The 26,869-nt window shown below is 41.1% G+C and overlaps 1 long non-coding RNA gene across 1 annotated transcript; it reads right to left on the minus strand.

Annotated features, from left to right (window-relative positions):
* LOC140706840 (uncharacterized) lies at nt 1–26,869 on the minus strand. The gene is made up of 4 exons (XR_012086720.2): nt 22,442–26,869; nt 19,211–19,343; nt 16,869–16,944; nt 1–669 (listed from the first exon to the last, which is right to left on the minus strand). It is a non-coding gene; the product is annotated as an uncharacterized LOC140706840 (long non-coding RNA).

Here is a 26,869-nt window from a genome sequence, read left to right on the forward strand (position 1 = left end):
TGGGTGTTTTCGGGACCATTTTTTGCAAGACAGCGATTTTGACAGCTGATCTGCGCTTCGCAAAATGGTTTTCCTATGGGCGATTTTCGCAAAACAACGACAATTTTCCCCCATTGGAACGCATTAAATGGATTTCAATGCATTCCAATGGGGAACCGCATTTCGCAAGAAGATGTTTTCGCAAAACAGCGATTTTCGCAGAACGAATTAACATCATCTTGCGGGGCACCACTGTAGTTTTTTAAAAAATCCCTCTCTTTTTAATTCCACATGTTCTAGATTGTTTTTGAAGCAGCCTCTACTTTTCCTGGTCCTCCGCATTCTTCTTACATTGCATGTTTGCCCTTGACAGTGTCCAAAACTGAATCTCGTGCAGAATATAATTTTCATTCTCTACAGAATTTCTACGAAATAAATAGAAACCACATCTCCCAAATGCTCTCTGCATTTTGGGAACATTTCTGGTTGTGCCAGAAATAAGCCAGTCCTTGCTGATACTTTTTCAGCACTCGCTGGGGAAATGTGCACTCAGTCATATCTATTTCATTTATTTCCTCACAATTTTAATTGTTCTAATGTGTCCCCGATGGCATCATCCCATGGCTTATCTCATTGGCTTCAGGGTGTACTTCTCATTGTATTTTCTTCATCATCTCCCACATAAATAATCTAGGAAGGAAAAAAAAGAATAGCATTTAGGGGATGAGATGTGCAGAATAAGACCAAGTTGTCATAGCCAGAAGAAATAGGATGGGCAGTGGGGAGGTAAGGATTAACAGAATATCACCCACAAAATGCTGAGGCTATCTCTTTGCCAAATCCTAATCCCTGTTTCTTTATTAGCTGTATAGCCTATCCTTCAAAGACATCACAATGCAAACAATCCATAAAAACATCCTTGGAAGGATTGTAGGGGGATTAAATAGAATTTAGTAGTCACTCACAAAGGCCTGTCCATCCTTGGGGAAAGTAGATGAATACCTCTTCTCTCCAGGCATCCTTTCCCATAGTGCTGAACAGATTTTCAAGTAACTCTGTGGAACCTTTTTTTAAAAAAACTTTTTGTAACTGTGTTATTCTTTTCATTTTCTTTTCTAATTAAATACATAAAATCCTTTCCTAGAGTAGGTTGGATTTTGGGGTACAGAAGATTTCATGGGACTAATTGCAGTGCTTTGCCTCACCAAACTTTTGGAGTTGGGGTGAATATATGGAGATGGTGGCTGTGTATTTTTGAGTTAAACTACCTGAGGACACAGTCAGAGCAATGAACTGGAGTGTTGGGAAGAGATTGTCACTCTCGAATTGGCCTCCTCAGCCACATTAGACACTGTTCCAAGTCCTCCATACAGAGCACAATATCATAGTCTCTCGAGACTGAAGGATGCTTAATGAGAATGAACGGGAAGAGGAAAAACAGTCCCCATTGGCCTCGATAAACCTTCGTCCCTTACCACTTCCTTGAGTATCCTCGTCTCAAGACCAAGAAGGATAGTGTGGCAGAGCATCTATTAGAGGGGTTTAACCATGATACCACGACCAGATGCATAGGAAACAATGGAGAACTTGGGTGAACTGGGCTATGCAGGGTTTTTGACCACAGAAGTTGAGCAAGGCTTGAGATGGGGGAGAGAGACTGGCAGGCCAAATGGGGGCATTGGCTGGCTGCATCTGGCTTCTGGGCAGGAGGTTTCCTTTCCCTGTGCTACATTTTAGGGCAGCATTGTGGTGCAGGCACCAAAGAGAAGCTGGAAAAAAATGGACATGACAACTGGGACATAAGCTGATCAGGCCAGGATGGTGCTATTGCACTCATAGCACTTCTGAGCTTTTCATTTACACGGGTTGAGCAGAAACACCGTGTGCACAGAGTGTTGCCCCGGACAGGTCTTCAGTCTGATCCAAAAGGCTTATATAAGCATTATTATAGGTGAGATCCCTGCATTATACTGTTTGAATTCTTCTCCATCACCTTTCCTCCATCCTTTCCCATGAGCCTCTTGAATTTTATATGGTGTTTACCAAAATCTTTCTGGGAAACAATGTCTTTGGAAATGACACATAATAGTGTAGCTTATGCCCTTCACATGTGCAACTTTAATATTCTACCAACAAGTTTCTACTTCTGTTTTACTACCCGTGGAGTATCTTTTAATTGAAATGAAGTGCATTTTCCTCAAGGATGTTTGTTATATTGTACCAGTGGCCCATTCACTTAATATAGCATTTAAGAGTTATCAGACTAATGTGCACAATACTGTTTCTGCAACTGCACTATACATATTTTATACAGGACTATTTTCTTATTACAAATTTTATTCTCCGTGCTGCTCTAAGACAGAGTTCAAAGTAGCTTCCCTTTTTCTTCCATGATCTGAAATAGCTTGATATTCAACTGATCTAAGAGGTAGAAATAAATTATTTTCTGTTGCAGTCCTCTTATTTGAGGGAAATATTAAAAGACTAATTATGTTCATTGTGTTAAAAATGTACATCAGTTTAGACAAAATGCAATAACACAGAAAGGAAGTTATTTGGGCAATGATGACCAAGTACTGTACAGACAATAGGAAGTCCTTCACTCAGAGCATAACTGAAGTATAGAATATACTGCCATAAAATGTAGTGATGGCAATCATCTTGGACAGCTTTTTTAAAAAGAGGGTTAGACAAATTCAGGAAGGGCAAGGTTACAGATGGCTGCAGGTCATGATGAGTGCAAATCCACACACCCCGGGAATCAAGCAAAGAATGCCTCAGAATACCAACTGTTATGGAACATGGGCAGGAAGTGTCATTGCACTTATACCCTCCTCCTTGTGTTGCCCATGGATATGTGTTCACCATCTCAGATGACAGAATGCAGGGTTAGATGCTGGGTATCTGTCTTATATACTTGTCCCATCATAGCCAAAATTAGGATTTTATTCCATAGTCTATGGAGGACAGCAACCAGTTCTTTCATCTCTGGGAGGATGTGGAAGTCTAATTCACAGAAACAGAGGTGAGACTGCAGGTTAATATCTCCAAGGATAGGGAAACCCATCTCTGTGCACTGAAAAGTATGTGCCTGGAAAATGGGTTCTAGTTTAGCCTTGGTTATAGATACTCATGCATCTTGGAAGTGCAAAGAACATCTTTTCCACATCCAGCCATACAATTCACCTGCAGCCTGAATCTCAAGTGCTAAAGTGCTTGAATAACCTTATTATGTCATGTGTTGTTTGAGAACTAGTAAGAAGTCTTACAAATAATGGTGAGTTGCAGCACTATTGCAGGTTAAAATATTTTAAATAAATAAAATTAAATAAATATTAAATAAATATCAGAATTAGATGTTAGTGAGTGAGAAGTGCTTGTTATGCGAAGTTGGCTTTCAGTCTGTTATTGTTTCCAGCTGATGTAATACGTGGTGAGTTCTGTTATGAACCAATCAAATCCTTGGGTCAGTTCACATGAACATTACCATATCTATCGCTACTCCTACTTCTGGGAAGGAATGATCTGTCCTTACTGACTTCTTACTTTCCAAGATGCATGCTGAAATCTGAAGGAACTGGTCACAAACGCTTGATGCTGACTAGTTTTTTTACTATGTACATTTGGATTTATTGGATGTATTGACAGACACATTGTTTGCGGAGGCTCTTGTTGCAAGAGGAAACATGACCTGACAGGTTACTGGCACAGAAAAGGCTGACAACTTACACCTAGACTACCTGACATATGAACAAAAAAAATCCTGAAACTACCTAGTGACCAGCAGAAACGTATTTATACTGTATTTCATTTTTAATGCGCCCCTGACTATGAATGATTTTCATGAATTAATGCTTAGCAGTTTGTAATTAGGGTTGTATTCAACTATAATGTCTCTCTCCAAGGACAGCCTCTTTGTTTACCAACATATGCCTTGTTGTTGTTGTTGTTGTTGTTGTTGTTGTTGTTGTTGTTGTTGTTGTTGTTGTTCTTCTTCTTCTTCTTCTTCTTCTTCTTCTTCTTCTTCTTCTTCTTCTTCTTCTTCTTCTTCTTCTTCTTCTTCTTCAGAATAAGATCCTTTCCTCTTTGCATTTCTTTTTTCAAGAGTGTGCATATTAGTTTACATGTTTTAAATTTTACAGAGTGTTTGCAAGTGTTTACATGTGCACCAGTCTTTTGTGAGCATTTGAAAACTGCACAATTGTTGACAGGGATTTTTTAAAAAAGAATTTGATGTGATGGCTTCTTAAAATGGAACGTTATACATACACTACAGACAAATTCCAACAGAAACTTCCCTCGTATAAAATTGTCCCATGGTAGAGGATCCCAGAAGATGAGCACATGATCTCCACTATGGTTGCTGGGGATAACAGAAGCAAGAACAGCTGGGATGTAGCTGTAGTCCCTCTGTGCCAAAATATTTTGAAGGACTATTTTGGACTTAATGAAATAGTGAAGCAAATGTGTGCAAAATATACAGTGGAGAAACACACACACTCTTTAACTTTTGAGGTAAACTAATGCTGCCATGCCTGCTCTACCTAATGCTGACTAGAAAGGCACCTTCAAATTGCTAAATCCTTTCCTTGGGTTAGGTGACCTGAAGATCACACATGGGTAAACTAAGATTACCCTGTCATGAACAAATAATAAGAATATAGAACTGACCAATATTGCTAGGAAAAGAGAGGAGACAGTAGGGAAAAAAGGTAAGCCCTGACAGGAGATAGATTATCTCAATAAGGGAAGCCACAGATATTAGTTTACAAGACATAAGCAGAATTTACTAGAAAAGACATTTGTCAGGATCTTGCCCACACTGTCCTGGCAGCTGCAGGATTGGGGCCAGCCTGATCCAGGAGTGGCCTGGAGTTTGCAGGATCAGACCCTGGCCTGTGTAGCAGCTGCTGGGCCACTCATGAGGCTCACCTGGAAACCTGAAGGCCTATTTAAGGAGTGGTTCTCCCTCCCAGAATGTGCCTCAGCAACAAGGGTTTTTGGCTATGCTGCTCCTGAGCTATGGAGTCCCTGTGTTCCAGTACACTGGCACCTTTGCTTGCCTTTGGCATCTCTGTATCCAGACTCCAGTGTTCCTGTTCCTGCCTCTGCCTTGGTCCCTGCTTGTTTCTGTTGGTCTCCTGTGTCCCAGCACCTTGTTCTGGCTCTGTGCTCCCGGTCAAGCGACCTGGCTTCCAGCCTGGTGCTTCTGCTTGGTCATGGCCAGCTGTGTAGTGAATATCTTTGGACTTGATACCCTGCATGGTGGACTGGTTCCTGGTGCTCTTATCCATGGGGAGAGGCTGCCTCTGATATCTTGGACTGTAACAACATTATTGCTAGGGAAGAGAGAACAACCTTAAATGAGATGATGTTGGTTTGTAAAATCTGAGCAAACCTATTAATTATAGGAAGTGTATTTGTGAAGGCTTTCACAGCCGGGATCTTATGGTTGTTCTGGATTTTTCGGGCTCTTTGGCTGTGTTCTGAAGGTTGCAAGACATTGGGAAGAACAACCTTCAAAACACGGCCAAAGAAGCCAAAAAACCCACAACAACCAAATATAGGATATTTTGGAAGCCGTTACTGTAACTCATATGGTCACCACACATCAGAACTGACTTCATAGTACATAATGTATTTTGAGATTTTTTTTTGTATCCACAAACAATTGTATAGTGACGTAAGTGTCCAGATTGACAGGTTCAAAAGCATAGATTGCCCTAGACCTAGAGCTGATTTCCCTCTGGAAAACTTGTTGCAAGAGCCTGATCTCAGAAACCCTGAGAGAATGTTAAAGCTCTTGAGGCTGGGAGAAACGCAATTGTTCTGTACTTTGATAATGCAGAAATATTTTGAATATACTTTACAAAAGTGTTTGCAAATTCTCTGGGTATAGATGGCAAAATGTCCATCTTTTGGAGGACTGTCATTCCATTCCTTTGTTTAAAGCAAGCATGTTTGTTTTGTTTTGCATTTGACTTTTTAAAGAAAATTTGTCATTTGGCTGTTTTTCTGTGATCTTTCATTACTATAAGCTCTCCAAATGTCTTCTTTCCCTGCTCACGAAGCTGCAACAATGTATCTACTTTGCAAAATTCTTGCCTTTTTCACCTATGACTGGTGTAATAAGAAATCACTGCTTCCCTTTTGAACGGCCTTTTTGAAGGATCAATATTTCAGCCTCTGCAGCCTGGGATTTTTTTCTAAATTAACAAGAGTGCAGGTGGGGCCAAACATTCTCTTTTAAAATAATCAAGATTGGTCTTTCAATTTATATAAGCTATTTTAAATCTGGGGGTGTACTGAGTTGCCTAGTTCTGAACAGGGGAAATAGTTTTGTTTTTTGTTTTTTAAATGTTCAAAAATCCTTTGCCCAAACATCTGAGAGTGCAACAACTGAATGTATGCTACAAATATGCCAGATTTGGTGCTAATCTGAATCTCAGTTTAAAAGTTATATATACATTTTGTTTGAGCTGTCCCCATTTTTAGAATTGCTTCATAGAATGTTGATTTGCTGTGCCAGCACATGATCATTGCTGCACTCTTGTGCACTAATAATTCCTTACACTTCCCTATTTATAAGTAATGGTTGTGCCAGCATATTTCTCTACAGCTTTGCCAATGATGGAGACTATCTTAATGTCTTGACAATATACATTTCTGCCTCTATGAAGCTTCCTAGATGGAAGCAGGATCTAGGTATTCTATAGTCTAATCTGGGATTTCATGGTGTAGAGACAGGTTAGTAAGTAAGCATTGCAGACACCTCCAGAAAATCTGTGCATTAAATGGTTTCAGTCATTGGTGCAGCATCCCAAGCTATTAAGATCTGCGAAGCCAATGCAATTGCTGATCATGTTATGTAGCATAGCCATGACACTGACAAAGCCAAAAGTGATGTCTCTCCAAGAAACAAAGCAAACATAAGCAAAATCAGGAAAGCATGAGTAGATGTAATGCCTCCTCTAAAATGACATCAAAGTTTTAATGTGGATACGGCATGTTTTCAGCACGTAATTTGCCCTTCACCGTCATTAGAGTCCTCAGCAGTGAATAGGAATATACAACCTACAAAAGTTCCCTCTAAATAATGATTGCTTATTTACATGAAACCCTGCCATGCTGCATTGTTTAATTGCGACATACAGTGCAGAAAATATTTTAATATGTTTTGCACAAATATAATAAGCGTTCAGTTCTGAGGTGGGGAAATTAACGGCATGTTAAGATCACTAATTACATTCCTATTATGATTTTTCTTCACAGAATAATAAGGGAAATTGTACATGGATTAATTTTAAATCATATATTGGTGAATAATACATTTACTTTCTGCCAATCTTAATTTTGCCCAAATGAAGAATGCCATTCGCACCCTTTATTCTTTACCTTTAAATTGCTTTCCTGTCGTGAGACACTGTCTAATAATCTGCTGTAAATTTCCTTTGAGACTTTCCCCCCTGTATATATGAATGACACAAAATACGGGGATAGTGAAAGAAGAGTAGTAGACAACTGCCTGAAGCAGTTAAATAATTCAGTCACTAATTCTGTGCCAGTCTTGGGAGACATTCTTTTTTAGCATGCTCTAGTGAATGGAGGACAGTGGGTGAGATCTGAGGTATTTAGGATTTGTTTGGATAGGCAAGGATCACTTTCTTCTGAGGTGTGAGGGGAATGTTCTGGCTGTTCCCAGCAGACCATCTGCCTTGGATCCATACCCCACCCTCAGGGACTTCATGAAGATCTCAGTGACAGGGCAGCCTGAGGGCATAAAGAGTGATATTGAGGCCCCAGGTGGGAGGCAGAGGCTGATAAGCCAGACCTGGGAGGTGGGGCAGAGGTCAGGTCACATTGTTGGGACCCAGGCTTAGAGGTGGAAGGCAGAGACTGATCAGTCTCTGTGGGGTTGCAGAAGAATGAGTGGGCAGGAGCTATGGAAGACACTCCCTATTTTTATACCCTTAAAGAGGACTGCCCACTGGTAGTGTAGGACCCCTGAACTGTTGAATGGGTCCATTTCTATATTGCTACGGGAAGAGGACATGTGAGGGGTTGTACTGTTCATGGCAACAGAACCTGCTCCACAGAGAGAGAGAATGAGATGGAGATGCCATACTGAACCATACTGGAATAGCCCAGCATGACTGGTCTTCCTTAAAGCTCATCAGCTGGCTGGGGTCAGACTGGAGAACCAGTCCCTAGTCATGAACTGGCGAGTATCCCAGATGCATGACAGAAATCCTGGCCCAGCTTGGAACTGAAGGCAACAAGGGCTGGAGGAACTAACTAAACAGTCTATCAGGATGGAGAGAACCAGCCTACCAAGCCAATCTTTGTATGCTCTTCCCCAACCCAGATCAAATAGCAATGGCATCTGAATTAATGGAGCCTATGGTTGAGGAGACCATTCTGGCTACTCCATAATGGACTGGGGTGGCATTGGTCAAATGAAGTTTTAAAACTATTATGGAAAAATACATTGGGGCCTGTACTACGTTGGATCCAGTGAAATCTCCCCGAGGATTAATGTAGACATGACTAATTTAAGTCTCACTTATTTCCTTACATCTATTTTATGTTTGACTTTCGTCTTGTTGTCCATGTATCTCGGATACACAGATGCACTGGCAAATCATAGTTTGCAAATCAGCTGTAATGGCACATGCCTTGGTTACATCCCGTTTGGATTACTGCAACATACCCTACATGGGGCTGCCTCTGAAGATAGTTCAGAATCTTCAGCTGGTTCAAAATGGTGCAGCCAGGTTGTCAATTGATATTGGTTACAGGAAATACACAACTCCCCTATTCCAGCAGCTTCACTGGCTGCCAGACTATTTCCAGTCCCAATTCAGAGTGCTGATTATGACCTATAAACAGCTTGGGTCTCGGCTGTCTGATGGATCATATATCTTCACATGACCTTCCTCTTTCTGGGAGGCAAGCCTCTCAGTTCCTTCACCTCTACATATCATCTACCTGTGCCACCATAGCCTCCCAGACAATGCTTTTCCAGGTGACCACCCTGAACGAGCCCAGAAAAAAAAATTCAAATAGAAGTTGGGCATCTTGGCAGTGGCACCAGCCTTCTGGAATCAGTTGCCAGTCAAGCTGCACCTGGCTTCCTCCCTCCCTATTTTTAAGAGGTTACTAAAGACATTGCTCCTCTGGAAAGTCTTCAGTTGCAATCTCACCTGAATTTTATGGCCTCATGTCCTACTACTTATATGGAAATGTCATGCTATTGTGGTTTAATTTATTTAATTCTGTTTGATTTTATGGATGTATTGGTTTATTTTTGTTTACAATACTGTGACTGCTGGTGGGAGGCTGGATCTGGAACTACTCCTCAAAGGCACAAATAGCTGTGCAGTCTCACATTCTATAACAATTGCATTTTTCCCCCAAGCTCAACTTCATTCTACCTGTGCCTATTTTCAAAAACAATTTTCCTGAAAGTATGCAGGCTTTCCTTCCCTCCCAAGTGTTTTCCCTTAATATGTGCCCCTTTTTCTTTGTACAGTCTTGTCACTATTGGATGCTAATGCACACATTTCTATATACATTATTCCCTTGGAAAACTACATTGCAAAAGTCACAGACGAGCAATAACAGCGAAGAATAATTATGTTCCAGTTTGTGTTTTAGTTGAAATAATAAGCACAATTGTATGTCGTTAAGTCAGTTTTGACTTATGGCAACACTTTTCCAGAGTTTTCTTGGTAGAGAGTATTCAGAAGTGGCTTACCATTCTCTTCTTCTGGGGACGCCCTGGAAGAGGCTGGTTTTTCTTCTAGGAGGCACAGTGGGGAATTGAACTCCCACCTAAACCACTGACCTGTCTAGCCAGCTTCCTATAGTCTTGTTGGGAGGTGTAAATTAGATCCATTGCTATTGAAATGCAAACCAAACAGTTTTCCCAAAATTAACCCAGGTAAGTCCCACAATTCTCTAAAGCTGCAAATTCTGGTTTCTTAAGGTAAAGGTTAGACTTTGTCTAGAGGGGCAGGGTATAAATCCAAATAAAGTAAAGATTCCCCTTGACATTGTAGTCAGTTGTGTTTGACTCTAGGGGCAGTGCTCATCCCCCGTTTCCAAGCCGTAGAGCCAGCGTTTGTCCGGAGACAGTTTCAGTTGTCATGTGGCCGAGCGGCTATACACAGAACACTGTTTACCTTCCCACCGAGGTGGTACCTATTTATCTACTTGCATTTACATGCTTTCAAACTGTTAGGTTGGCGAGGAGCTGGAACAAAGTGATGGGAGCTCACTCCATCGCGTGAATTCAATCTTACGACTGCTGGTCTTCTGACCCTGCAGCACACAAAGGCTTCTGCGGTTTAGCACGCAGCGCCACCATGTCCCTCTCTGGTTTCTTAGTTTCCAGTAAAATGGTGGCTCCAGTTATCATTTAAGTTTCAATGCCTCATTATACCAGTGTGTCTTTGCAATGGGAAGCACAACTGTGCTGTGGGAAATGGGGCAGAAAAGAAACTATTTCAATTACTCCAAACCGTAATTTGTAATTGATGGGAAGTACTTTACAAGTTATCACAACCTATCATGTGGAAATTATGAATTACGCTTTTAAACAATGGTTACTTCAATACATCTGGAGTTATTCTCTGTTTGTACAAATAACTGGGAAAAAACCGGAAGGTATCTCTGATGATTGGCTCTCGGTACCTGACTCCCCTGTCTCCCATAGCTAACAGACTGTGGTTCATTTCTCCTTCGATTTCCCCTGTCTCCTATTCGAAATGGCAATGCAGGCATTCAATTACATAACAATTTATTAATTGCAGTATTGCTGTGATTGTTAAATAAACTGCTGGCACCAGTCCATCTGCAGGGTTACAACTTTGTAACCAAGTCTTTTGTGAGTCTGATATGGACAATAATTTTTAAGAGTCCTCCCATCCCTAGTATAGAGAAAAAGTGAATCAGAAACATGATGTCATATTATTCAAGCTCTGGCGGACAATATGGCAACTTTGTTCAGACAGAACAATGGAACTAGGATAGTGCAATCAATGGGACTGAGCAATAAAATCAGTGGCAGGAGACATAATACTGCAACACTGGTTATTTATTTATTTATTTTTTAAAAATACTGTGCCTTTCTCCGTAGAAAGGACCCAAGGTGGCTTACATAATTAAAAGACAATATTTAAAAACTAGAAATAGTAAGTATACAAATATTTAAAATAATCAAACAAATACCACACTAAAAATAGTAATAGAGAGATTATGTGATCCCTGTAAGCAGCCCTAGTTAGCAATCTGGCTGCATGCCTCTTGGATGTGATGAAGTTTCCAAACATTTTCCCGAGGCAGCACCTCTACATGCCTGAAACTATGCAGACAGAATTGTGTGTTGTGTTTGGAGCACTGTATTTTTCCTTCACACTGAGCTGTGGATTTTATCCCAGTTGGGGAGCACAAGAGTAGAGTTGGTTGGACCAGTAAGTGCTCTAGAAGGGATGTTGAGAGGGGTCATCCTGATTCTGTACCTTCATTCATTCCTAACCATTGGCTATGCTGGCTGGGGTTGAAGAGATCTGCAATCTAATGGCATCGGAAAGGCCAAGGGCCTCACAATGGAGAAAGCAAAACTGTGTGTGTGTGTGTGATACAAATGAAATTCAGTTTCTGGACTCTTCTGTGTGTGCAAGGGTATGGGAACTTAATCTCTTAAATTAGGCATCCTTCAGTCTTGAGAGACTATGGTAACGTGCTCTGAATAGAGAGGTTTTGGAATAGCATCTAGTGCAGCTGAGAAGGCCAATACGAGAGTGATAATCCCTTCCACACTGAAGACGAATACAATCTGTCCCCTGTCCAGCTCCCTGATTTTGCTGGTTTTGGAACTGCCTCTGCCTAGGCCTGCTGGACAAGTGTCTCTTCAAAATGTGAGAAGCCTTGATGCACCACCTGCCTCCAGGCTGAATGTTCAGATGTCAAAATTTTCCATCTCTTGAGGTCCATTCCTAAGCTGCGATACATACATTCTTTGTATCGCAGCTGTGGTCTCCCCCTGGGGTGATTTCCCTGCACTAATTCTCCATACAGAAGAATTTTTGGAATTTGACCATCAGCCATCAATCAAAGACAAATTCTATGACGATCTAGAAGCTACTATAAAAAAAAATCCCTGAGAAAGAGTCGCTGTTAATTCTCAGTGACTTTAACGCTAGAGTTGGTACTGATCACAGTTCTTGGCCCACTTGTCTAGGCCATTTTGGCATTGGGAAGATGAACAAAAATGGCCAACGCTTGCTGGAGTTTTGCTGTTACTATGGTCTTTATTTATTTATTTATTTATTTATTTGTCAGCAAAATGTTCTTTAATACAAAGCTTCAAGACTGAAGCATCAGCATCAGCTGGATTTGATCCTCGCTAGACGCTGTAGCCTTCCTAGAATTATGATCACACACAGTTATCAGGGTGTCGATTGCAATACTGATCACTCCCTGGTGTGTAGTAGAGTAAAACAGCAAGAATCGCGATCAAAGAAAAGTGGAGGAATTTGCCCAAGTGCTTGAGGAAACCCTTCTAGGCCCAGCAGATGCAGATGCACCTGAACAATGGGAACATTTCAGGAAAGCTGTTTATAACACCGCCTTGTCCACATTTGGCAAGAAGACCAAAAAGACAGCAGAGTGATTCAAAGCCCATTTGGAGGAGTTGATGCCAGCCATTGAGGAAAAGAGGAGAGCTCTAGCAGCATACTGTACAAAGCCTGTCCTAGTGAGTACAACTTGCAAGCTCTTAGAGTTGCCTGTAGCAAAGTCCAACAGGCTTCCAGGAGATGCTCTGCTCTCAGATACAGATAGCAGCAGACACAGGTAACATCAAGGGAATGTATGATGGTATCAAGCAGGCTTTCGGTCCAATAAAGAAGAAATCTGCTCCTTTGAAGTCTGGTGTGATAATCCAAGACGGAGCACAGCACATGGAATGCTGGGTGCAGCACTACTCTGAGAGTATGCAGTAACTGAAGAGGCATTAAATAACATCGAGAGCCTGCCTGTCTTGGAAGAGTTGAACAGCGAACCAACTTTAGCAGAAATAAAAGTGGCCTTGGATTCCCTTGCCTTTGGCAAGGCACCTGGGAAGGACAACATCCCTGCTGAAGTGCTGTAAAGAGATCATCACCAGCGAGTTGTATGAAATCTTTCATCTTTGCTGGAGAGAAGGTGGAGTACCACAGGACATGAAGGATGCACAGGACATGAAGGATGCTCGCAGACAGAGTCTATCCAGAATCACAGTGTGGATTTTGAGCTAATAGGTCCACCACTGACATGTATTTTCCCTCAGACAGTTGCAGGAGAAATGTAGGGAACAACAACAGCCACTCTTTGTGGCCTTCATAGATCTTACAAAGGCCTTTTATTTGGTTAGTAGGGACGGCCTTTTTAAAATACTTTCCAAGTCTGGATGTCCACCTTGACTCCTTAACATCATCCGGTCCTTTCATGAGGGAATGAAGGGCACTATCATTTTTGATGGCTCAACATCAGATCCCTTTGACACCCAAAGCAGAGTGAAACAGGGCTGTGTCCTCGCAACAACCCTTTTTGGGATCTTTTTTTCTGTCATACTGAAGCACGCCTTTGGAACTACAACAGAAGGTGTCTATCTCTGGACTAGATCAGATGGAAAGCTCTTTAATATCTCTAGACTGAGAGTGAAGACAAAAGTCCAGCTGAAATGTATGCGGGACTTACTCTTCGTTGATGATACAGCTGTTGTTGCCCACTCTGCTGAAGATCTCCAACATTACAACTCATGAATTGTGTCAAGACTTTGGATTAACAATCAGCCTGAAGAAAATACAAATCATGGGCCAGGGCATGGACTCACCTCCCTCTATTACTATCTCCATGAAAGAATTGGAGGTTGTTCATGAATTTGTATACCTTGGCTCAATGATCTCTGACACCCTCTCCCTAGATGTCAAGCTGGATAAATGCATTGGCAAAGCAGCTACCATGCTCTCTAGACTCACAAAGAGAGTATGACTCAATAAGAAGCTGATGGCATATACCAAGATCCAGGTCTATAGAGCCTGTGTCCTGAGCACACTCCTGTACTGCAGTGAGTCCTAGACCTTTGTGCATGGCAGGAGAGGAAGCTGAGCACTTTCCATATGCATTGTCTCCTATGCATTTTTGGTATCACCTGGCAGGACAAAGTTCCAAACAGAGTAGTCCTAGAATGAGCTGGGATATTTAGCATGTATACATTACAGAAACAGCGACATCAGGCATGTTGTGAGAATGGCTGATGGTTAATCTCTTAACCAGAGATCAAATTTGATAAACAGGCAGTTCGGATCTTCCACTTCCCTCCCGTAACTTCAAAGAAAGATGAACAGACACTTCCATGCTTATTTTCTATCAAGAGAACCCTAACACCTTGGGCTGTCACCCCTAGCCTTAGGAGAATCAGATTGTTTCCTTTCCCAGAGGTGTATACAGATCTGGTAAGTGAGGAAAGCTGCCTTTCCTGTTGTTGCAGGAATTAGAGCAATTAAGTGATGGCAATTCATTTGTATACAAATGGAAATTGATATATAGTACAGTGGTACCTCGCAAGACGGGCACTCCGTTTAACGACGAATCCGCGTTACGACGAGGTTTTTGCAATCGCAAAAGCGATCGCAAAACGTTTTGAATGGGGGAATTTCACTGCATGATGATCGGTTCCCTGTTTCAGGAACCGATTTTCGCTTCCCGACGATCAAAACAGTTGAGTTTTCAAAATGGCCGCCGGGTGCTCAAAATGGCTCCCCGCTGTGTTTAGGAGCCATTTTTCGCTGCACAGGCACCCAAAAATGGCCACCCCTATGGAGGATCTTCGCTGGACAGTGAGGTCTTAGCGGATTGGAACACATTAACCAGGTTTTAATGCGTTTCAATGGCTTATTTATTTTCGCTTTACGACGTTTTCATTCTACAGCGATTTCGCTGGAACGAATTAACGCCGTAATGCGAGGCACCACTGTACTGAGTTTTGAGCCTAACGTACCTCTGCAGAGACCATACTTTGCTTCGTGGATGCAACATGAGGAAACCTCTGCATGCTTTTTCATGGCTATAGTAGGGAACTAGTGATGTATGGAAGTGAGAGCTGGACCATAACGAAGACTGACCACCAAAGAACTGATGCTTTTGAATTGTGCTGGAGGAGACTCTTGAGAGTCCTCTGGACTGTAAGGATATAAAACCTATCTGTTCTGAAGGAAATCAACCCTGAGTGCTCACTGGAAGGACAGATCCTGAAGCTGAGGCTCCAATACTTTGGCTGTCTCATGAGAAGAGAAGACTCCTTGGAAAAGACCTTGATGCTGGGAAAGTGTGAAGGCAAGAGGAGAAGTGGACGGAGAACGAGATGGTTGGACAGTGTCACTGAAGCTACCAACATGAATTTGACTCAACTCCGGGAGGCAGTGGAAGACAGGATGGCCTGGCATGCTCTGGTCCATGGGGTCACAAAGAGTCAGACATGACTTTACTTTACTTTATTTTATTTGGATTTATACCCCGCCCCTCTAGACAAAGTCTACTCGGTGCAGCTTACATGAGTGATAAAATATAATAAAATAAAATACAATAAAGCCTACTAACAGGTGCATATATAGATTATCAAGATGAGATAATTGAGAAACAAAGATCAATTAATTGACTGGCGGGAAGGCCTGCCTAAAGAGCCAAGTTTTTAAATAGCTTTTAAAAATGCCCAGCAAGGGAGCCAGGTGGATTTCCATTGGGAGAGTATTCCACAACTGAGGGGCCACTGCCAAGAAGGCCCGGTTTCTTGTTCTATCCTTCCGGGCCTCTCTCGGCATAAGGCCCCTCAGTCGTCCCTGCTGGCTTTGTCGAGTGATTTGGGTAGACATGGGTGGGAGAAGGTGATCTGCCAGGTATCGAGGTCCCAAACCGTTTAGGGCTTTATACGTTATCATTAAAACTTTGAAATCAATGTGGAAACGAATGGGCAACCAGTGCAAAGCAGCCAGGGTTGGGGAGATATGCTGGGAATTCCTCACCCCACTAAGGAGTCTGGCTGCTGCATTTTGCACCATTTGAAGCTTCCGCATCAATCCCAAAGGCTCTGGGATTGATGTTACGTCTAAAGTCATTAAGTTTTCACGACTAAACAACAACATAGTAGGGAATGCTCGAAGTGTGCTCCAGAACTACTCTATCTCTTTGCTTAGATATGACTCAGACAGAGTAAATTAGATTTTACTATTTTCTGGTGCTTCTGCTTGAATGCTGTAATCCTGTAAACACATTTGCTCCTTTTTTGTATGTAATTTAGTCTTATAATACTGTGAAACTTATTGTTTTAAATTATCTTTCCTCCCCCTACCTCCTACTGTCTTCCTAAAAACAGCAGATTCACTAACCAATTTGTGCTTTCTTTTGTCTGCTCTGCATCTGTATATTGAGAAAGCACCTGATGTCTTTTTCCCAGTCCTGGTGGCCAGCCTTGAAACGGACAAAATTGTCATATCTGATAGCCTCTGATCCATTTCCAAGCACAATTCAAAGTGCTGGTTTTTGCTTATAAAGCCCTATATGACTTTGATCCAAGCTACCTGAAACACCACATCTCCCTTTATGAGCCTTCCAGGGTTTTAAGCTCATCGGGGGTGTCTTTTCTCTTGGCCCTTCCATCTTTTCAAATGTGTTTGGTGAGGTCATGAGAGAGGGCCTTCATGAAAAAGGGCCATAACATTCCCAAGCTGGATGTTATGGATGATAAACATTAGAAAATAAAAAGAAGCCCCCCTCCCACAGATCTTTTACAGAGAAATACTTCCTCTCATGGAAAGCCAGATGAGCCCCCCCACACACACACACACCTTGCTGTCCGTCTGCAAGCCGAGAAATACCTTTTTTTCTTCAGGCAGTTTTCTTCTCAATAATTGGCTGCCTAACCTAGGGGGTTTAAAAACATTTTAACATTGTAAGCTACATCAGGTCTCCTTGAATAGAAAGATGAGACAGAAATATTTTAAACAAATAGCAATAATCAGTATAATAAATACATGTTGCGTTTTAACATTGTAAGCAACATTGGGTCTTCTTGAATAGAAAGATGGGATAGAAATATTTTAAATGAATAGCCATAATTATAATAAATAAACTCCCATCAGCCACCTTCAGCATCCAGGTCCGAAATGGCTCGGTGCTATGTGTGAAACTGTAGATTAATACTAATGTTCACTTAAATGGAAGCGTCTGGAAGAAATCTAAAGCTGTAGCTTTATTCAGGAAACATGTGGGACCCACAAGGATTGAGGGGAACGCATCAACCCTACCCCCTCAGTCATCTAGTTGAACCCAGAACGTAACTATGTGAAGAGTGGTACAGTATTTGTTTTATTTTATTTCATTTATTTCATTTCTCTCAGTGAGGGGACCCAAGGCCACTCACTATATTAAAACAAGTAATGCTAAAACACAATAGCTTACAAATTTAAAAAGCAATTAAACTATAATAATAATTAAATCCATTTAAGCATAATTTTAAAAATGTTTTTAAAAGTGCAAAAGCAAAGACCAGCAACCAGGGACTCAATCGTAGTTATTAAAAGCCTGTCTGAAGAGGTGGGTCTTCTATGGCTGGAGAAAGGATAAAGGGAGAGGGTCAACCTAACCTCCTGAGAGAGAGCATTTCATAACCTAGCAGCAACCACAGAGAAGGCCCTTTCTTGTGTGTCCGTCAAATGTGTCTGTGATGGCACTAGGACCAAGAGGAGGGCTTCCTCTGAGGATCTTAGGAGCCAGGAAGGCTCATATGGGAAGATACAGTCCTTCTGATAGCCTGGATCCAAACTGTATGATGCTTTACAAGAGATTACCAGCGGGCTGCTGTAACAGAGTAGCCTCTCCATATGAACTAAAACCACAAATTCAGGATCTGAATTGTGGCTGAAGTGGAGATGATTCCTGGATACAGCAGCCTCCCTCACTTCAGACAATCACATCTCCCTGCTCAATGCAATGACAAAGATGGCAGGGTTAATGTACCGCTCTCAAAGTGTGTAGATTTCTTACTACTGAATAGGGCCTTTTTATTCTTGAACTATATTAACCCCAATATTAGACAGGTGTGTGCGCATGTCGTACATGACATATCAAATTGTTAAAAGTTTGAGAGAAATGAACTCCTTTTATGATTTACCTGAGGGCCAGACCACATGTTTTATCTATCGTGTAGAATGTTGCTACATTCTTCTGATTATTTTTGGTAAATTAATAACAGTTGCTTCAGGGTCCAGTTGTTACTATGAGCACAGCATGTGGTGAACGAAGGCTGGTTTCTTCACTTCCCACTCATACAGCAACGTAAAATTGTGGCTGTGGAGGAACGGGCACAGCCACAGTAGAGCTTTGGTCTACATGGGCAGGGTAGAAATCCAATAAAATAAACAAATAAAATTAAAAGTATGAAGAGCTTTCCAGAGTGAAGAAAAGGATGACTGTTATGTGTTTGAGCTTCCATTCGATTTTTTACAATAGGATGTTGTTGTCCTATACTGTCAAGACTGCTCTGAGCTATGGTTAACCAATGAGCTAGTAACCTCCTAAAGGCCCTGCCATTAACTGCCCTGGTCAGGTCTTGCAAATTCAAGGCTATGGCTTCCTTTGCTGAATTTAATTCATCTCATGTTTGGTTCCCCCGCCCCCACTTTTTCGCCAACCTTTTACAGTACTACTACGCAATAAATTGAAAAATGAACAATTTGCGACTGTTTCAAAACACCCCAGATAACTGCTCTGGGAAGCCTGCCAACTCTGCAATATGGCAGGCCTGTCCCTACTGAGGCTTCTGTGAGAATGGAAAGTGAAAGTTAGTTCATACTGGTGATGACAAGCAGTATAATCTGGCTTCACCATGTCTTCCTGTGCTTGAAAAATAAGGCAGGCCCTCCTATGCCACCCACCAGGAATATAGAAAGGCAACAGTCTTAAGGGAAAGTCATGTGAAGGATAGCCAGTGGGAACCTAGTTTTCAGAGGCTTTCCATGAAGGACTAGAAAACAGCAGAGTCCTCTGTCCACTCTCAGGAAAATGATGTGTGTGTGTGTGTGTGTTGGGTAATACAGCACAACAGTGTGGACTAATATTAGGACTAAGGTATTTGATGCAATCCTACTGATAACAAGTTTTTCATTTTCTCAAGTTACTGCTGCAATACCTCCATCACAGCAATTCTCTTGTCTTCTTTCTGAAATTGCACCCCTTGAATAAGGTGAGACCGAATCCTGTATTTTTGGATTATTTTCCTGATGCAAGTGACCCAACCCTTCTGTGAAAATGTTGTACCTGACCTGTAGGAAATGACAAAAGACAAAATGACAATTCAAAAACAAATGCCTGGTCCTTAAAAAGTACATCATGATTAAAATTAGTCCCAGACATTACTGAAAATCACAATTTAAAAATAAATGTTTGAAATTAAAATATCTCCCTCGCTAACAACAATACACATAGTAAACAGAATAGCTATTTCGGAGGTTTCCAGCCAAAATTAATTCCTGTTAAACACAACACAAATGTAATTTATTGTTTTTGATCATTTTTGAGAACCTTCTCTTTGTCTTCTTTTGGCTCCTTAACAAAAGCAACTATATGTTGGGAATGTCTATCTTACAATAACTGGCTGTTCACCCATGAAAGGGTAGGACCAAAAATAAATACAATATATGGAAATCAGAATGTAGAGCCAGAGGGCCCTACGTAGCCAGAAAACTACACTGTTTGGTCCTCTTGCTACATTGCAGTCACCCACAATCCTATTTTGTTGCAGAATTGAGCTAGATCTGCAATGTAGGCATTCATTAAAGAGAAAAGATGTGTAAGGGAGAAAATGAGGGACTGTGGACATCTGATAGAAAAGGCACAGAGGTGATGTGGTCTCAAGTCTTCCACATTGAAGTAGCCAAAAACCTAAGATCTCAGCATTTTCCATGTTGCTTCTCTGGGAAGTCTCTCAGAGTCCATGGAGGTATTCTCTGCTTGAGCAACATGTCAAAAATCACCAAAAAAATTTTTTTTGGGGGGGATGCCTAGTACTCATTACAGTATACATAATTCTAATGGCGGGATTTTATCCAACAAAATATTAGACTGCTTCATTTGGAGAGGCTTAGATAGCCTGGTGCTGGGATCTCACTCAAGAATCACAGAGTAAAAATCAATCTTCTGCTGTACAATGGACAATGACTGCTGAAACTGAGCAGCATGGATGGAAGGAGGAGATATGTGTCACTGACTACCTTTCTTGATGCAATGAGTGGCATCAAGGTCTGAAAGCAACTGGTTTATATCAGCAATTGGCCTTGTGACCATAGTGGCTATGGAACTGAACTGACAGGAGGTGGCAAACGTCGTAAAACACACAATGCAAATGTTTCAAAAGATAAATAAGGTTGCACAGGCATAAAGTGGTTTGCTAAACAGGAAGCTCAAGGGGTGTAACTAAAAGGGAAGACTCTTCATTGTTTTTCACCACTAGAGGAGAAACATTTTTGAACAATTTGTTGCAGAATGCTGTTGGACTACATCTCCCATCAGCCCCAGACAGCATAGACAATGGTGAGAGATTCTTGGAGGGTGCAGTCTATTCACTGGATGGATGGCCTTGCTGTGGAACAAGCACATGAACAAGACTTTCCTCCATGTTTAAACAGAACTGGATAAATTAAGAGATAAATTATATACAGAGATTTAATTTTGTGATTTATCATTTCTGTCCTGAAACAGTTTTTCTTTATTGTATTGAAGGCATGTTTTTTTTTCTTCTAAGAAGCTGGGAAATGTTCTAAGCAAACAAAGCAAAGCGAAATATGTTGCTTTTATGCCACCCCATAGTACTTAAAGCATTCTCTAGGCCTTTTACAATTTTAATTATGCAGAATACACATTGCTCCCACCCACCCAGCAAGCTTGGTACTCAGTTTACCAACCTGAGAGGTTGAGCCAACCTTGAGCTGGCTACCTGCACCTGTTGGGATTAAACTCAGGTCTTGACTGCAGTACTTCAGTAGTACTACAGTCTTGTAGTACTACAATCTTGACTGCAGTACTACAGCCCTGCACCACAGGGCTCCTAGACAGATTCCCTATGCTAACCCATGTAGTTTTGGACAAGATGCACAGCCCTAGGGGGCCACCAAGAGAAAGGGCTGGTAAATAACTTCTGAGTGGTCTGATGACTCCCACACCAATTCTGTAATATTTTCCAAATGCAAGCACTGGGGAAAAAATAGATAATTTCACCTAGTTTGGAGGGGGGAAATGATTTTTTTTCCATTCATATTTGAAAGGATGAAATACCGGTAAGTGAAAGTTTACATCCCTAGTCTTCTGATCTGGTCTTGAAATTTCAGGGAATTGGGTATTGTCAAGTTAATAACCCAGATTTTGGGTTTTACAGTGGACCCTTGACTTACAGACGGCTTGACTTACAGACTTTTTGAGTTACAGACTTCTCTGGCCACAAAATTTAGGTTTGACTTGCAGCCTGAGAATTGACTTACAGACCAGAAAAAAACCAAAATGGAACAAAAACGGCCTGTTATGGGATTAATCGATTTTCCGTGCACTGTAGGTCAATGGAGACTTGACTTGCAGACTTTTTGACTTGAGAACCACCTTCCAATACGGATTAAGTTCTCAAGTCAAAAAAGGGGTCTCAAGTCAAGACCCCACTGTATTCTCACAGCTTCACCAAACAACATGTAGACATGCTCAGAAGCCCCCTTACCCCCCAATCTTGCATGCTCTAGAGCAGCTGTGCTAGAATTCACTTATTACCCTTAAAATTCATCATCAAATTTTGTTTTGTTTGTCTTCCACACACACACTATTTTCCAATTGTCACTGAAGGAACCAATCCCACGACATCACAAAGGTCTGCCCCCCTTCTTACAAAGCCCTGTCTTTAGATCTCAGACTTTGCCCATAAAATCTCAAATAAAGGGATGTTGCTGACGTGGCAATGCAAGTGAGGAAAAGAAAAAAAGTTGAAACAAAGTTGGTGAAATACCAGCCGTATCTGGTACTTGCAGATAACAAGGAGTAGACATCAGCAAGATACAGCCACTGTAGTCTGTACCATTCTGAAGCTGACATAATTCAGCCAAATATAGCTGCTTCGTACTGTATTTTTGGCATGGTTAAGTATCAGCCTGGCCAGGCATTTGCCAAGGTTTCATTCATTTATTTTCCTATTCATTTTTAAATTCGAGCAGAGATTTACTTTTAAGGATGCTCTTCCTTTGCTTGTTTTTTACGTGCTCCCCATTTCTATTCCTCACTGATAGGATTCTCTTCTGCTGACATATGCAACATTCAACTTTCACCTTAAGACCCCTTTTTTTTATAAAATCAGCCTCTCCAACTAAAGTACATTGCTTTTTCTTACCTCTCTCCCTGATCTTGGTTGCCCAGATGAAAATGCCAGACTGTAGTCAATGATACTACAGTATTCTTTTTACTCTCTGCAACCCTTGATTTAAAGTGCTATAGCAGTAACAAATACAAGGGATGACATTTGAAGTGCACGTGAACAAGACTGACTTGTCCTCATTCTTGTCCTTGCTTTTTTTGGTCCGAGCAGGGGTGTTATTTTGTAGAAGCTGAAAGGAAATGGAAAGTAATGTTTGGTGAACCTGGGACTTCAGAGTATTGAGTTCCTCAAATGTTCTATAACCGTCACAGAGAGCAGGAAGAGGGAGGGGAGGAACCACTTTTCTTGATGCAGAATTAAGCTCTGTTTTGAAATCAGAAAAAGCCAGTAGATGAGTCCTCTCTTTCTGGCTTCCTTTTTTAATGTTTGTCACAACTGGGAAGTAACATGTTAAGAGTAATGATCTTACCTGTAAGATGCTATTGGGGTGTGTGAGTAATACAGGGTCAGGATGGGATGTTCTGACTTCCAGTCCCAAAATTCACCTAGAATCACCCACTAAGTGTGTGTTATCTGAAAGAAGAGAACATCGCCTCAGTCTCACTGCTTCCTGGGAATTGCCCCACTGTTCTGTGGGGAGGGTAGTACAGTGTGAGACTCCCCCCATAGAGGTTAATGGTTAGCAAGACTACCCTGACCGAGCATTCCTCCAGATAAAGATGGGGATGAAGCCGTTAATATCTGAAAATTTCCATCAGCAGGACCATGGATATCAACAGCTCTCCCATTGTGAGACCCCCTAAATTTCATCAGCCATATGACCATGCAACTCTGCCAACAGGATTCCAGCCAATATATCTGTGATGTAGATGAGAAACAATCCAATTATTAGGTGGTGATCTTACTTGCCATTTTCAGTATTCTGCACACTCCTTTCTAAAGAAAGCTAGTGTGATAATTAATCTGAAAAAGCACTTGATTTATCAATGCCAATTAAAGCATGCTACCAGTCTGACAAGCCATCAAGCCATTCTAGCACAGGAAAGGAAAGTTTGGTTCTAGCAGTTATGAAATACAGAATGATAAGCTGTTTGCAATGCTGCAATACAAATGAGAAAAATCAAACAAGTTTATCACTCATAACGAGAAACTATTTATTGTGAAGCTAGATAAATAACTGTAGTACTGATGCTAGTGAGCTTATTACTATATGCTAATGGGATACATTTAGTCAATTATGCAGTATCTACAGTTGAAATGATAAAAAGAGATTCTATGGAACTACAGTTTGGAATCGTGATTCATTCTGGTGTAACTGAATATTAGCATTAATGGATGAAAAACAATGACGAGGAGGAGGAGAAGGAGGAGGAGGAGGAGGAGGAGGAGAAATGCGCCAAATGTAGGGATAACTGTAATTAAAGAGGGACAATTTGAAACAACTGTGTTGTTTCACTTGATGAATCAGCAATGTCATGAATAATTTTAGTGACTGTACTTTTAAAATGAATTACAAGACTTTGAAAATGACTGAAGCAGCGAAACAGCTACAGAATCTTACTGCTCGCTTTCTCAAATCATAATCTTCATTTTTATCTTCCTTCCTCAATAAGTCACTCATAATAAATCATGCACTAAAAGCTGCCCAAAATATTTGTATAGCCTTTCTTATAATTAAGGATGAGCAGATTCTACCGGTTGTGCTCCATCCTCATTGCAGTGCTCTGGCCATTCCCTGAAAGTCATAGAACTGTAGAGGCAGAAAGGACCTGAGTGGACATTGAATTCAGACCCCCTGCCATAGGAGATGCTAAAGCAACTGCAATATATGGCCATCTAACCTCTGCTTAAAAATCTCTAATGAACGAGATGCTATCATTCTCTGAAGTTGTTGAACAAGGTTCACTATTAAGACATTCTTCCTAATGTTTCCACCATTCCACTTGCCTTTGAAAGACAGAACAGGCACTTTTATGTAATATTAAAGAGCAATGGTTCCCAGTCTTGGGTCCCCAGATCTTCTTGGACTAAAAATCCAGAGGCGGTAGTAAAGGTTTCTGGGAGTTGTAGTCCAAGAACATGTGGGACCACTGCTGTAGAGGACTGAAGGGCCATAAGAATTTGTGCCTGAGTTTTTCGGGTTTTTTGTTTTTGTTTTTCCTCCTTTTCTTTTTGTGACTTGTCTTTTTAGAGTGTAAGCCTTAGATCAGAGACTAATAAGAGGTATGCAGATACAGTATGTCATTATGGATTGCAGTTCCCAGAATTTGGAGAACGGCAGTGCCAAAACACAAATCAACACATTGCTAATGCTGGCTTATGCTGTGCCTTGCACTCCATGTTGTCAGTGTGGGACAAAGGGAAGGTGGTGGGAATGACCACCTTTTGTATTACAGGTCAAGAGCTTGTAGAATTAGGAAAGTTATTAATGGGGCTACCACACATACCCATACACATCTTCCTTTTTCTCTCCATTTAAATGGCACATCTGACACTCTACCACTCTGCTCTTTGCCAGCCTTGTAAAAGCAAGATTCAGCTGAGCCAAATGATGAGTAGAGGGGAGTCATCCCTCTAGCACAACTGGGCAAACACAAGGGTGCCAAAAGGAAGAGTGACCAAGAACTACAAATGAGGAGAAATTTAAGGGGGAATGCCCTTGTAAAGCCTACTAGGTATATTCGCAGCCAGTGGCATATGAGTTTCCATTCATGTGATGCATGTGATGTTGAAAAAGTAGTGTTCTAGACTTGTGAGATCCTTAATCTGCTAGTTTTCTCTTCTCAATGAACCCAGAATTTGAAACTACATTCAGACACAGAATGGCTGCTCAGTTAAGTCTAGAGCATGGCCGCAAATTCTTTGCAGTTCAGTATTGCAGGAAGGTTTTTAAACTGATTAATTCAATGCCTTTTAATATCCTGACTAGATTCTACCACTTGTTCAGCACACTTCTGTCACTGCTAACTGCTTTCTGCTGTTTGTTTACAGGGCATTTCCATGTTTTAAAATGGCATAATTAACAATTCAAGACTTTTCTTACTGCAAAGATCCTATGCTGTGCAAGGAAAAATGGCATTTTAATAGGATTTTGCAAGAACATGACATTTGATAAAAGTCAATTTCCTTTTTTAATCATCTTGAAAATAACTGAAGCCATGATTCTTGGGTAAACTATGTAAAAAGCAGAAACTACACTTGTCTACCTCTAAAGCCTGTACATTTTTTCAGACTAATCCAAAACAGTTTGTATTATATATTTGTCACTATTAAAATGTAGATGTCTTTTCACAATAAATTCCAAGGCACAGAACACATAATGTCTCAGTAATAGAATCACCAAAAAGAAAATATCATTGGGCATTTTAATACTGCCAGTAATGGTAAATTGTATAAAGTAAGCAGTCCTAGAAATGCAGTTAAAGATCAAAATAAAAGTGCAAAGCATGTTGACAAATATATGTTCCTAAAAGTTCTGAAAAGTCAGTTTCAAAAAAGTCAGAACAAACATGGTCCACGGCAGATTTTTTAAAAGAAGAATGTATTATGCAACAACAATTTAAAATTGGCATTGAGAATGCCCATTGTACGGTGTTATTTGCCTGCAAGTCTACTTTGTAATATGAAATCATGAGCTTTAATGTGGAGTATTATAAAAATGAAAATGTATATAGATTTATCATACGCTAAGAATTTTTTGGAATACTTTAGTCGAGTAATGAGAACAGGAGAGCACAGATTGGTACAGCTGATCATTCAATAAAATGTGAAAAGAAATGAAGAAGGAGACGAGTGTATTGCCTAAAGAACCTTAGACACTGGTTTGGGTGCAACACAGCATTGTTGTTTAGAGCAGTGTTTACCAACCTGGAGGTCAAGACCCCCAAACGGGTCGCAAAGTGTTTTTTGGGGGGTCACGGGTCACCTTATATGTGTTGTAGCCCTTGTCAAATAATTTCTTCCTTGACTTTTCAGAGCAAGATATTAAAGTTAGCATGCATGTGTATGTATGAGAAACAGGCCCTGGTGGGTGCGGTGGAGAGAAACCTCTACTTTCTGAGAAGGGATGACCAGGACTATTTTTTAACCATGATGTGTCACTTCCAGAGAGCCTAAAGAAGTGGAAAAGGAAAAGGTAAAGGTAAAGGTTTCCCTTGACAATTTTTGTCCAGTCGTGTTCGCCTCTAGGGGGTGGTGCTCATCCCCGTTTCCAAGCCATAGAGCCAGCGTTTGTCCGAAGACAATCTTCTGTGGTCACATGGCCAGTGCGACTTAGACACGGAACGCTGTTACCTTCCCACCGAAGTGGTTCCTATTTATCTACTTGCATTTGCATGCTTTCGAACTGCTAGGTTGGCGGGAGCTGGGACAAGCGACGGGAGCTCACTCTGTTGCATGGATTCGATCTTACGACTGCTGGTCTTCTGACCCTGCAGCACAGGC

This window comes from Pogona vitticeps, chromosome 4, assembly GCF_051106095.1.
Source record: "Pogona vitticeps strain Pit_001003342236 chromosome 4, PviZW2.1, whole genome shotgun sequence".
NCBI lineage: Eukaryota > Metazoa > Chordata > Lepidosauria > Squamata > Agamidae > Pogona > Pogona vitticeps.